Raw genomic sequence first — 15,379 nt, 5'->3', positions numbered from 1 at the left:
ATGAAGCTTCTTGCACTAATTTCGTTTGTCGAATTATAGCTGTTCATTTTCTTATCTTAAAAATATAAGGCCCTGAGCGTAAGCAAAACATTCAATAGCGAGTAAATATACCAGTGGAGAACAGAATGTCAACAAGTGGATGCAGCACAATTCTTACAACGAGGCTCTGCCAAGCGAACAATCTATAATTAATACAATAGTGTGACCTACACTCTATGTTCGTACACAGTACATCAGCATTTCTATATGTCAAATTAAAGAGTAGTTATGACAACAAAACAGAAATGTGTAAATATGCAATCCATAAGCAAGGCAGCAAATATGTTATCTAACATAATAAACAGGTCATTAGCATCATATCAGCATATACAAATAAATGTTCATATGTAATCTTAATAAGCAAACATGAAGGCGCCCAGCAGATATATCACAAAGTATAACTTACACACATACCCATAGTCAGCACAATTAATCAGGTGACAATTATAATTTAAATAAATAAGCACAGCAGGCACATAAAAAAATAATGTGACATCAGTGAAAAAGCATAGCAGCCAAGCGATGCATAATATACATAATTAACAACCCTGTTCATTAATCAATCATTGTCAAAATCAGTTAATGTACGCAAGCACGTCGCTTCACACGTAAATTCATAGAACATGAAATTTAGCACAAAGTCTGAATCACGTAAAAGCGAGCAGCAAATTACGTCTAAATTACGTACCTAAGTGGAAATATGTTACCTGAATAATAAACTCAATTAATAGTTACCTTTTTAGTATATTAGTTTCTTCTTCGAAATTACATTCTTCCTGAAATTTTCTCGATAGCAAGTCGTCTTAACGTCGGACACGCACAGAATTTACCTGAAGTTCTTAAATATTTTATAGAACCGTATCCTGAAATATAATGAACATTAATAACATAATTCAATAAGTCACTATAGCTTTATACTGAATTTAATCAGAGAAATTAGACTGTGTATTTGTTTACGGCTGTCAGTGCATTCGCACTGAGCGCTTGATCAGCTGTAGGCACGTGACGTAGGAGGTAATTGTTTGTGGTCAACGACTGCCTTGTGCGGCGCGCAGACTTGACTGTTGCTTTGAGTATGTTCCGCCGCCATAACACGGCGCGGTATCCTTGCATTCTCTGTGTGTTTACATGTAACTGTTAGTTTCTCAAAAGTATGTCATTCCACAAAAATTTTAACGTTCGATATATGATGTATTCCCTTAGAGCGCCGAGATTTAAGAGTTTCTCCTTCGACAGTGTTATCATGAATAATATTGCGAACTCTATATGGACCGTTATAAAGCAGAACAAATTTGCGACACAAGCCTTTTCCATTGTGAGACAAACGATGACACTTAATTAACACCTTTTGACCAACTGACAAGGTTTTTAAACGACCAGGATGTTTAGCTGATATCTCTCTCCCAGCAGCCGCAGATGCAATATTTCGTAGAGCCAGGTTGACAACTTCAGAATGCCGCAGTTTCCGTGTAGGCGGAAAAGGAACGATTTCAGAAATGCGATTTGTCGGTGCTTTGTTTTTTAATATCAGTATTGGCGGTAAAGAAGTTGAGTCATTAGGAAGTTCTTTCTGAATGTTTTGAAAAATATGAAGTTACTGATCCCAAGTTCAGTGACTCTGATGACAATAAAGACGACACAATTTTTGATTTCCTTCATCCATCTCTCTGAAGCGTTAAATTGAGGGTGAAAAAGTGAAATGAAGATTGGTTTAATCTTACGACGCCGTAGAGTACGAAGCCAAATTTTAGAGCGAAACTGTGACCCATTATCTGATATAACCTTATCAACATGACCCACTTCTTTAAGAAAATGTTTGATGAAGGCATTAGATACTGAACGAGCTGTTGCTTTGCGTAAAGGTGTAAAACATACATATTTTGATGTCAATTCCACTGCTACGAAAATGTACGCAAAACCATTAGTAGAACGAACCACTGGACCAAACAAATCGACTGCAGCCATGTCCTTTAATTTCGCTGGAATGATAGGAAACAACGGTGCTCTATGAGAAATAGTTGGCGGCTTCGCCTTTTGACATAATTTGCATTTGGCAAGAACAGATCGAATACGTTTTTCCATATTACTGTAGTAGCAATTTTCTCGTAATTTACGAAAGCATTTTCTGGGACCAAAGTGTGCATAAGTGAAATGTGTGTACCAAATCAATTTTTAACCCACTCATCAGCAATACAAACTAACCAAACAGAGTTGTCGACCGATTTTCGTTTAAAAAGAATATCATTGCGAACTAAATAATGCTGTCTAATCGCTACGCTTTCCTCTCTCCTCCACTTCTCTTTAATGTCCTTCCAGATTGGATCCTTATTTTGTTCCTTAGCGATGTCCTGGAGCGAAGAAGAAATAAAATTCTCAAACGCAACACCTTGAATATACATCAAACAGTAATTGTTTTCCTTGCAGTCCTCTTCAGCACTTTGTTTCAAACCCATAGGTGCACGTGATAAAGCATCACCAACAGTATTTGAAGAACCCTGTATGTAAACAATACTAAAACCAAATTCCTGTAGATACAACGCCCATCGTGACAATCTTTCATGAGTTAAATTTGCTGACATAAGAAATTCCAGAGCTCGATGATCGGTGTAAGCCTTAGTATGTCTGCCATACAAAAAGATGCGAAATTTTGTGAAAGCCCATACAACAGCCAAAGCTTCAAGTTCCGTAATCGAATAATTCTTTTCAGATTTAGAGAGAACACGACTTCCCAATGCAATAGTTTTCTGTACTACAACGCCGTCTTCTTCTGTCTCTTGAAATAAGTGTGCACCTAGGCCCTTGTATGATGAGTCCGTCGCCAAACAAAAATCTTTAGATAAATCCGGATGTGAAAGAAGTGGAGCAGCAACTAAAGCATCACGAAGTTGTTCAAATTCTGACTGAGCTTCCTCATCCCAACACCAATTAGATTTCTTTCCAGATAGTTCACATAAACGAGGTGTGGCCAAATCGTCCAATATAACAAAGCGTCTAAGAAAATTACAGACACCAAGGAAACTACTAACGTCACGTTTTGTGGTAGGAACAGCATAATTACGAATAGCGTCAAGTTTTTCTGGATCAGGAAGAATACCTTCTGTAGAAATAATGTGACCGAGAAATTTTCTCCTGGGAACGACCAAATTCAGTTTTATCCAAGTTCACTGAAATGCCAACTCTTGCAAAAATACGTAATAATGAATCCAAAATTTTGTTGTGCTCACTCCAAAATGTTTAGCAATAAGAATATCGTCGACATATGAAGTAATATTGTCACGAAGATAAACAGGTAAAATTTCGTTTGAACTACGAATGAATGCTGCTGAAGGTACAGTAAGTCCAAATGGTAATTTCCGAAATCACTTTAAGGTAAAATAGTCATATCCGGTTATTCTTTACCGATTCTCCAGATAGACTGATAGTCAAAGAGTTGTTTTGACAGATGCAAAGAATAGTAAAAGAGTAGGCAGCGGTGCAGAAAACTAAAAGGGAAATTGCACCACTACAGCTCGGGGCTCTATGCACGCTACGGCACATATTCACTTAGTGTAGTGAATCCCCTGAGGACATTAATAGCCGCACATAATTTCCAGTTTGTGACTTAGTGGCCTGTTTTGTGGAAGTGCGTACATAAATTGACCTATCTACATCTACATCTACATTGATACTCCGCAAGCCACCCAACGGTGTGTGGCGGAGGGCACTTTACGTGCCACTGTCATTACCTCCCTTTCCTGTTCCAGTCGCGTATGGTTCGCGGGAAGAACGACTGTCTGAAAGCCTCCGTGCGCGCTCTAATCTCTCTAATTTTACATTCGTGATCTCCTCGGGAAGTATAAGTAGGGGGAAGCAATATATTCGATACCTCATCCAGAAACGCACCCTCTCGAAACCTGGCGAGCAAGCTACACCGCGATGCAGAGCGCCTCTCTTGCAGAGTCTGCCACTTGAGTTTATTAAACATCTCCGTAACGCTATCACGGTTACCAAATAACCCAGTGACGAAACGCGCCGCTCTTCTTTGGATCTTCTCTATCTCCTCCGTCAACCCGACCTGGTACGGATCCCACACTGATGAGCAATACTCAAGTATAGGTCGAACGAGTGATTTGTAAGCCACCTCCTTTGTTGATGGACTACATTTTCTAAGCACTCTCCCAATGAATCTCAACCTGGTACCCGCCTTACCAACAATTAGTTTTATATGATCATTCCACTTCAAATCGTTCCGTACGCATACTCCCAGATATTTTACAGAAGTAACTGCTACCAGTGTTTGTTCCGCTATCATATAATCATACAATAAAGGATCCTTCTTTCTATGTATTCGCAATACATTACATTTGTCTATGTTAAGGGTCAGTTGCCACTCCCTGCACCAAGTGCCTATCCGCTGCAGATCTTCCTGTATTTCGCTACAATTTTCTAATGCAGCAACTTCTCTGTATACTACAGCATCATCCGCGAAAAGCCGCATGGAACTTCCGACACTATCTACTAAGTCATTTATATATATTGTGAAAAGCAATGGTCCCATAACACTCCCCTGTGGGACGCCAGAGGTTACTTTAACGTCTGTAGACGTCTCTCCATTGATAACAACATGCTGTGTTCTGTTTGCTAAAAACTCTTCAATCCAGCCACACAGCTGGTCTGATATTCCGTAGGCTCTTACTTTGTTTATCAGGCGACAGTGCGGAACTGTATCAAACGCCTTCCGGAAGTCAAGAAAAATAGCATCTACCTGGGAGCCTGTATCTAATATTTTCTGGGTCTCATGAACAAATAAGGCGAGTTGGGTCTCACACGATCGCTGTTTCCGGAATCCATGTTGATTCCTACACAGTAGATTCTGGGTTTCCAGAAATGACATGATACGCGAGCAAAAAACATGTTCTAAAATTCTACAAGAGATCGACGTAAGAGATATAGGTCTATAGTTTTGCGCATCTGCTCGACGACCCTTCTTGAAGACTGGGACTATCTGTGCTCTTTTCCAATCATTTGGAACCCTCCGTTCCTCTAGAGACTTGCGGTACACGGCTGTTAGAAGGGGGGCAAGTTCTTTCGCGTACTCTGTGTAGAATCGAATTGGTATCCCGTCAGGTCCAGTGGACTTTCCTCTATTGAGTGATTCCAGTTGCTTTTCTATTCCTTGGACACTTATTTCGATGTCAGCCATTTTTTCGTTTGTACGAGGATTTAGAGAAGGAACTGCAGTGCGGTCTTCCTCTGTGAAACAGCTTTGGAAAAAGGTGTTTAGTATTTCAGCTTTACGCGTGTCATCCTCTGTTTCAATGCCATCATCATCCCGTAGTGTCTGGATATGCTGTTTCGAGCCACTTACTGATTTAACGTAAGACCAGAACTTCCTAGGATTTTCTGTCAAGTCGGTACATAGAATTTTACTTTCGAATTCAATGAACGCTTCACGCATAGCCCTCCTTACGCTAACGTTGACATCGTTTAGCTTCTGTTTGTCTGAGAGGTTTTGGCTGCGTTTAAACTTGGAGTGGAGCTCTCTTTGCTTTCGCAGTAGTTTCCTAACTTTGTTGTTGTACCACGGTGGGTTTTTCCCGTCCATCCATGAACATGGATGTATGTCATTCTTAGAATTGCGAAAGACCTTAAATTTCCGAACAGTTAATAAGTGTTTATAGTCAAAGTTTTCTCCTCGTGGCGACAAAGACCTACCGCGTCTGTCCCAGTCCCAATGTCGATTATTGTCAAGTTCGCGCGCCTGGCGTTCTCTTGTTGCATCCCGTAAATGAAACAAATGACTTTCTTCAAACCCCTCTGCTATTTGTGATTGTAAATTTCCTCTGCTGTCTTTTCCTACGATTTCGCGTTCAATTTGTTTGACTTGCTTTCGTAATGCCTCAACTTCCCTTTTAGCGCGTTCATTAAATTTTCCCTGATTTTCAACATGTTTATTTATATTCTGGTACTCTTCAGTTTCTGCAAATGATAATGGAGCTGTATCATCCAAATATCTGTCCCCATTTAAGCTAAGACTTGTCAATTTATCTGAAATCTCCTCAACTCTTTCCGATAAGTCACGTAATTGTTCTTTCTGTTTATTTACGTCTTCTGTAAGTGTCGCGACTCGGGTTTCAGTATTGACACATTTGGTAGTTAACTGTTCATATTGTTGTCTTAGGTTATTTAATCTGTCATTTGGTACGGATTCCTCGATTCTCTCAAATATTTCCTCCTTATCGTGTGCACGTTGTAAATTTAACTCTGAAAATTTCTGTACTATCACGTGATCTCTTTCCTCCTGTTCTCTGTAATGTTCCTTTTGTCTGATTTCTATTGAAATTAATCTATTATTGTGAGCATTCAAAATCGGTGGTACCTCTTCTCTAATTTCTTTCTTTAATTCATCTTTTATGTTTTTGAAACATGTCCCTATTCGTGAGTCTAACCGTGTTTCCATTGTTTCCATCTCTGTTTTAATTTCAGATCGTAACTGTGATCCCACTGTTTTTAATTCAGATCCCAACCGTGATCCCAGTGACTCTAACCGTGTTTCCATTGTTCCCATATCAGTTTCTAACCGTGTTGCCAAAGTTCCCATCTGCGTTTTTAATTCAGATCTTAACTGTGTTTCCATTGTTCCCATCTAAGTTTTAATTGATCCTATATCAGTTTTACTTGATCCTATTTGTGATCCCAAATTTAATACTGCACCCGTCAACTGTTCCATATGAACTGGTTCAAAGTTCCTTTCACCCCTAACATTTCCCACAAAACCAGCTTCCTTCGTAATAGCTGTAAAGCTATCTGTGCTCGATACTATTCCAGAATCTTCTGTCGTGAATCTCGAATTCTGAAAATTTTCTGATTGAGAAAAATTTTGAAATGGTTCCGGACTATTTTCCCGACTTATTAAATTGTTTTCCACTTCATTATTCGTCATACTGTTCTCCTGTGTTGGCGAGTTCTCCATGTCAACAATTTCGTCATTCTGACTATCCATCATTTTTGCCTTTTTCATCGATCTCGTAATCATTTACAAAACATACAAAACTAGTCACTGTACGAAAATTACACACAATGACTCCTCATCTCCAACAATACCATTCACACGAAATGTTTCCCTCAAACACGATTAACGAACAATTGAAATAATTGCACTAAATTGTCAAACGCGTATACAAGACAACAAAATTAAATTCTGAAATACCATTAGAAGAATGACAATTACCAAATCTACACATGCAAAATAGACTACAATTACTAAACTACAAATTACTACAACAATACTACTGTCTACTAATTTTACAATCAGAATAATTCCAAGGGACGATCCGAAGCAGCGGTCGCCACGTGCATGAGGGCTTAATTATATATAATGAATGCAAATTCTTTTTAAATTTTAGTAGCTGTATGTCCGATTACGAAGCCTCGTAAACGGTTGACCCTGACTAGTTTTCGTACGCAATCTGACTGCATAGAATAACAACAAAGAAAGGAATGAAATTTTCCGTTAACACAATTAATTAATTAAGTTCCCGGCAGCTATAAAACCAACGCAACAACAAAGCACAAGTCTAACTGTTCTGCGTGTGGAAGTGTGATTCAACGTACACATCTGGCACGGTTCTTATTCAATAAGACAAGAAATTTTAAATATCATTTATACTGAAGTAATTAAAAAAAATTGAAATACTATAATTGCGCAAGAAGACCAGAATTACACTCTAATACAAGAACACAAGCCAGATGCTTTGTTGACTGAACCTGTAATGACGCATTATTTAAGACATGGAAATAATGAAAAAAAGGGAATATTTTACCTTCATATATATTGACGAAAAGCACTCTGATCATTACAATATCTCCATTCGAACAACATCTGCTGTCTAGCCCATCAAACAACTGCATAAAACATGGAACAAGCACTCCCTACTACAACATATCAACACCGACTCACTACTACCACATCTCAACAAGCACTCTCCACCACGACTTCTCGACAAGAACTCTTCACTACGACATCTCAGCAAGCACTGACTACTACGAGTTCTCGACAAGCACTCTCCACCACGACTTCTCGACAAGAACTCTTCACTACGACATCTCAGCAAGCACTGACTACTACGAGTTCTCGACAAGCACTGCCAGTGGAGGCGGCGGAATAATACTCTTTGGCGCAATCTCTGGCGCTGTGGCTCGGTGTAGCCATCTTTCAGTACCTGGGAAGAAGCAGTGGGTAACAGAAAAAATAATTTTGTTGATCGACGAAAGAAGGAAGTGCAAATACCTTCAGGGAACTTTAGGAAGACAGAAATAAAAGTCACTTTGGAATAAAGTAAATAGGAAGTGGAGGGAAGCTAAGGCGAATTACCTACATGAAGACGGCGAAGAAATCGATAAAAGAATGAGCGTCGGAAGGATTGATTCAACACACAGAAACGTCAAAACAACTTTTGGAGAAATTAAATGCATAAGTGGGAATACCACTGTTAGTACAGACGAGAGAGCGGATAGATGGAAATGGTGAACTGAAGACCTCTATGATGAGGGGAACTTTTCTGACGACCTGAAGGTAGAAAAAACGGGAATCGACAGGGATGAAACAGACAATTCAGTTTTAGAATCCGATTTTAAAAGAGATTTCTGTTACTTAAGACCAAATAAGACAGAAGAGATAGATAACTTTCCATCTGAATTTCTATAATCGTTTTGGGAGGTGGCAGCAAAACAACTATTGATATTAGTGTGTAGAACGTATCGGATTGGCAACATACAATCAGACTTTCAGAAAAACTTCATCCACACAGTTTCTAAGATTGCAGGAGCCAACAAGTGCGAGAAGTGTAGCACATTCAATTTAACAGCTCATGGATCATCTGTTAGATGACGATCAGTTAGACTTTAGCAAGAGATGAAGGCACCAGAGAGAGAGCTCGGACGTTTATGACGTTTTGGTTGATAGTGTAAGCAAGATTGAAGAAAGATCAAGACACCTTTATATGATATGTACACATATAAAAAACGTTCCACGATCTACAATGGAGCATGATGTTCGAAATTTTGTGCAAAATTCAACCCTGTAGTTCAATATATACGTTGAAGAAGCAATTACGGACATAAAGGGAGACTGAAGAATGGTATTAATATTCAAGGCGAGATAATATCAGTGACAAGAAACACTGATGCTATTGCTATCCTCAATGAATGTGTAGGAATTGCAGGATATGTTGATTGAAATGACTAGTTTAATGCCAGCCGTAGTGGCCGAGTGGTTCTACGCACTACAGTCTGGAACAGCACGACCGTTACGGTCGCAGGTTCGAATCCTGCCTCGGGCATGGATGTGTGTGATGTCCTTAGATTAGTTAGGTTTAAGTAGTTCTAAGTTCCAGGGGACTGATGACCTTAGAAGTTAAGTCCCATAGTGCTCAGAGCCATTTGACTAGTTTAATAAACACAGAATAAAGTTTTATAGTAAATCGAAGAAAGACGAAAGTAATGAGAAGTAGCAGAAATGACAACTGCGAGAAACTTAATATCAGAATTGCTGAACATGAAGTGAACGAAATTAGGGGAGTGCGTTACCAAGGCAGAAAAAGAACCCATGATGGGCCGAACAAGGCAACATGAAAAGCAGAGTAACACTGACAAAAGGGCGTTGGTGGGCAAGAGAAGCCTACTAGCCTCTAACACAGGTCTTAATTCGCGAAGGATATTTTTGCGATTGTACGTTTTGAGCACACCATTGCATGGCAGTGAGCCGTGGACTGTGTGAAAACCGGAACAGTAGAGAATCGAGGCATCTGAGATGTGGTGCCACAGAAGAACGTTGAAAACGTGAACTGGACTGGAACGAGGACGTTATCTGTAGAATAGAGGAGGAAAGGAATATAAGAAAAAAACACTGATAAGAGGAAGGGACCAGGTGACAGGGCATCTCTTAAGAAATCAGGGAATAGCTTACACGTCAGTGAAAGAGGGCGGAAGAGGGTAAAACCCGTTGAGGAGAAGGAGATTGGAATACATCCAGCAGTAATTTAGGATGTAGGTGATAACCACTACTCTGAGATGAAGAGGTGGGCACAGCAGAGGAAATCGTACCAGATCGCGTCACACCAATTCATGACTGCAAGACTGACGACGATCCGAACCACTAACCCCCCCCCCCCCCTGCTACACACACACAAACACACACACACACATACACACACACACACACACACACACACACACACACACACAGAAATAATCCCGACAGTTTTATACATCTTATCTCGTACATTACTTCTTATACATGCATAATGTCAATTTCAGGTCTCTTTACTTTGTATGGACATTCCATGTATCTCTTTTGGCTTTCAGCCTTCCCTTTAATGTTTACAACTGGCACCCTTAGCTCTTAATACTGAAGCAGCTGCTTCTTTTTTTTCGGGTTCTATCACGGTATAAGTGTATATTTTTATTTTTATAATTATATATTTTACGATTTTGGTTGGGGTGGCTTTAAATATTGTGGGCTAGCATTAGACTTTTAATTAACTTATACCGCCATAGCACTCGTACGGGCATTGGCTGCCCCGAAGTACGTAAGATATAATAGTTTTTAAACACAGCGCGCGTCCCATCGCCTTCTAATAAATAGTTTGCGTGAGCGCTGCTATTTAGAAAAGAAAATATGCGTATTCTTACGCAAACTGTAACTATTTATGTGGGTCTCAGGGGCTACTGGTTATTTATGTACCAAATTACACAAAGATTAACTGAGATATTGCGGAATGTAATGCTGTTCAATATTTCTTGTTCAATAATTGCAAGGCAAAACTGGAGAGAATCTCGTCTGCCCTTAGGCGGTCAAGCTGAAACATACTGAACCCACTCAGTATTCTACATATTAATAAACGAAGTGTATTTTAACTCATCTTAACTTTGAAATTAATGAAAGATCAAAATTGAGAAGTCTCTCGCATTTACATTTAATATTATGGCATGATATTTTAATTAAATAGTACAGTCAGCGTAATGGCCAACTAAATCCTGCTGGGGGAGATGAGCTCCCTGCATTGCGAAGTTCTGTAAAACTTTGTTAATTATAATTAATGGTTGCGATCATGCGAGGTGACAACTAAGTCAATAATACACACTTTCTAATAACAATTTCTATTGTATTTTTCAAAAATACAGATAAAATTTACGTTAATTATCAGACAGTACTACAATTGGGGCATACCGCTAGATGAAAGGAAACAGGAGAGCTCGTTCAATCAAAGGATTGTCTCTGATATTCATGGCCTATGTTACAAAGAGATTATACCAAAAATACTGTGTTTAGTTAATTACATCAATATTTGTGTTTTGATAATAATAACTTACGTTCTTTACTATTTGTTATACATCGCGCACAGGTACACAGTCTTGGAATAATTTATAATTCACACGTCTCATAACAAAAACTTCCTTTTCCTTTCTTCAAATGTTCATTTATGTGACGTACCATCACATGGGCCCCATAGTGAGGGTGTACTTAATGAGGTTTACTACTTTATGTACCGTCTCACTGCTGTCTTACGTCATTATTTAAGGGTTCATGTTTGCATGATTAAGACAGGTACATTTGTGTGCAAGTCATAGTTAAATGTATGGTTATATTCGTACTATATCATTCGTATGTTTTAGATATGTTTCGATCTCATTTTTACAGGTGTGTTCATCTACTCGTTCCAGCTCTCTTTTTCATCAGGAATGTGAACAATCCGTAATCCTACAGACCCGGTACAAATTTGCTTACGATCCCCCATTTGGGTCACAGGCGTAAGGAAAAACAGGTCAAAAACCTCACCCGGAGACTTCAGATTGTTGACATTCAGTCTCTATCATATTTATGCTGATAATACGTCCATTGAATTAATCAACAAAGAAAAATATCTATCTATACATCCATACAATAAGAAACAGATGTTAATTGAAATTACATACACAGTACGTTTGTCTTGAACCATTAAGTCATCTTTGTGAAAAATGTCTGTCTCTGCTTTCACGTACACATACACATCACAATAAGAAGTATATATAGTCACTGCAATTAATTTCTGTGTCCTATGCACATTATGTCTGTTACAAATTTACAATGTAGCCGGTGTTTATTAGGACGTCGTCGACTATAAATACATTTTGCAATAGCATCGAAGTAAGAGTTGTCGACGCTGGTGTATTGTTTGAGCTGTCGGCGAATCGTTGTTGGCGACGACAGAAGCGTGTGGGGCAGTCTGCCACAGTTAGCGACTGTTCGTTGACCTGCGCCGTGACGTCAGCGCAGACAGCTCATGATCAGTCGACAGGCAAGGCGCATCAGCTGTGCAGTCAGGAACATCTGCCGGCCGCTCGCCTCACGCAACATGCAAATATTCGACCGCGTATCAGTTCATCAGCAAAATAAGACAAATACACATATCACAAGTGATCAAAGAAATTTTATTAGTTTTCAAGCACTCCACAGTCATTCGTGTTTACTGTTTTTGTATGCACTGATATAATGTACGAACGTACAAGGTCCTGTTCTCTAAATAAGTTTCTGGCTCGAACTCACACATTTCGCTACTCGGATTTAATGATCGTTTTTTGTTAAGTGATCACTAATCAGCATTACACACTGTCACTGTGGTGAGTGTACATGCGAGTACCTTGCTGTGACACTTTTCACTTCACTATATTTGGCCTGCGTCGCTTCTAGCGTGCGTTTGTCGGCCCCGGAACTCACAGTTCGCTGTGCGCTACCCGTAGCGTCCATTCACAGTCCACTGAGAATATTCCGTTCACAGAAACATTTTTCCACACTATGGATGTCAGTATTATTTCGCATATTAAATTGTTTCTTGCGGAAGGCACCACCATGTATACTGTTAATTTTATTTATCTTAGTTCACTGTACTCAAACAGTTTTTCACTGCTTAATACAATCAACACTCAGTGTGTTATCACACAGTTTACTGTTCACTTTTTCCATCACATTCCAATTAGTGATTCTGTTTATCCATATTGCACTAACTAAGCGTCCGGATAGTCTCACTTGTAAATTGGAACATATTTTAACACCTATTACATGACCTACCTAAGAAATATGGCTCTGACTTTACACAATCGTGTATCATACGTGACACAAATCAGAGTTCCTTTTCGATATGTCTTATCACTCTGTACTGATTAATCTATTTGGCACCTCTTATTTAAAGTGTCGACCAATTGGTCTTTCTGGACTCGTGAGTTCAGTAGGTTTTTTACATATATTCTTTATATTCATTCAACACTGATGCATTGCTTTTATTGTTGCTGCGTTTGCAATTGCCTTGCTTGTACGGGATTAACTGCAAGCGCTTCTAAGCTGGGATCTGTGCTGATGTTAATCATCTGCCATACCTTCAGGTATTATACTGTTTAGAGTATACGTAATACTATTTCTCGCATTCGGTAAATGACTCGCTGCTAGTACGCGTTTCCGACAACCATGCACAATGCCTCTCTCTCATTTCTACCTTGTGCAAAGTGTCATTACGCGGATGCATTTACTAATACTTTGTTTGATTGCACTCATTTAAATGCATGACCTTCATTCACAAGCAACTCACTCATACACATACTTAAAAACTACCACATATATAATAAGCATGTACACAAAATTAAACATAAATGAAAAAATCTTAATTAACTATGCATTTACACCTTTCCAACGGTCGGCCTTTTAGACCACAGTATAGAGTAGGTAGCACGACAGAATATTTATGGGACTTAACCTGTATATCAAATTTATATCCTTAATGATTCCTGGTTTCTCTGGGGACACTTTGGCAAACTGATTTCATACTTTACTTAAGTCAGCTTGTTGTGACAGGCTTAAGTAAGATGATTCGGCAACTTTTTCTTCAGTTTGTTGCTTGATAGTGACAGCTTCCTACTCCCAATTGGGTTCCTGTTCATTACTGGTTTGATGAATGATACAGAGATTGATATTCAATGTATCTGGATCATTTACAGTTACTCGTACATTCCGGCAGTAGTTTAGATATACGTCCGGAGTTCTTACCAGTGCCAGGTCAATTTGCCGGTTGCGATAGGATAAAGTGCAGTTGGCCCGGGAGAGGTTAATTATAGCCTTCATTTCCGCGCATCAAGTCCCAGGATGCAAGGCCGTGTAAGATTCTTAACCACACGGAATGAGCATGATATGGCTTCTTTTTCCATGGCAATCTCAGCCTGCACCTGATTCCTAATCACTTGCACTCTGCCCCTTAGAGCAGCTACAACCTTACAATTTTCCACTGGCAAACCGTGTAACTTCTTTACACGATCTATACGTTTAAATAACTGCTCATCTATGCAAGAGGCACTGGCCTCAGTATCATGTATTACTGTCACTTCTTTGCCATTTGTTTTTGCTCTGAATGCAGCCTGTAGATGCTCTACCTCCTGTTGATCCGCAGATCGCGGATCAACTAATAATTCTTCCCTCACATCGCATCCGTCATTATAACGGAGTAAATGCACACCTACGTTCTGCCTGCCCCCCTGTTTAACTTTGCCGACAGAGTTTGACGGTCTGTCGCACCCTGCCGATACTCGGTCTGTCACGTCTGTGATTGACACCCCGTCAGTTCCAGTTTGCGATGTACCATGCGCGACATACTCATGTGGCTGACTATTCGGTGGCTGAGGTGGGGGCGGTGGCATCGGAATAACGTTAATATGATTGACAGGCATACGACCTGTTGGCATGGCTTGTTGTGCGTGCCAATTCACTGGCCCAGTCTGTTGCCACTGCTCATTGTTTGTTCTCATATTTTTGTTTACGAAGTAGGAGTATCCTCCCCCTTCGTTTCGTCTCTTTCGGTTATAATTGTCTCCCACTCCCTTTTTGGTGGAGACTGGTTCATGCTGGCATACTGGTTTGCATTATAACCATTGCTACTCCAGTTGTTATTCGAAGGCGGCCCATTATTCATTGAGATTGCCTTCTTTTAGAGGTTCTCTCCATGCGAATATTCGTTATTTTTACCGTAACCATTTATACGAGGGCTATCATTACCCTGATTTCTTGCTTTATTATTACCTTGACTGTTATTTGAGTTCCCCTGCTCATTCAGCCGGGCATCCTCATGTATTAAGTCCAAAGAATCAATTGTTGCCAAGAACAGTTCCAGGTCGGTATCAGGTACGTGCACTAATTTTTCCTTAATCGCTATTGGTAATTAGCCTTTTAGTATTGAAAGGTGGCTACACTGAGTCACAGCGCCAGAGATTGCGCCAAAGAGCATTATTCAGCCGCCTCCACTGGCAGTGTTTGTTGAGATGTGGTAGTGGAGAGTGCTTG

This window comes from Schistocerca serialis, chromosome 7 (genome assembly GCF_023864345.2).
Source record: "Schistocerca serialis cubense isolate TAMUIC-IGC-003099 chromosome 7, iqSchSeri2.2, whole genome shotgun sequence".
NCBI classification, from domain to species: Eukaryota; Metazoa; Arthropoda; class Insecta; order Orthoptera; family Acrididae; genus Schistocerca; species Schistocerca serialis.
This window is presented reverse-complemented; position numbering follows the sequence as displayed.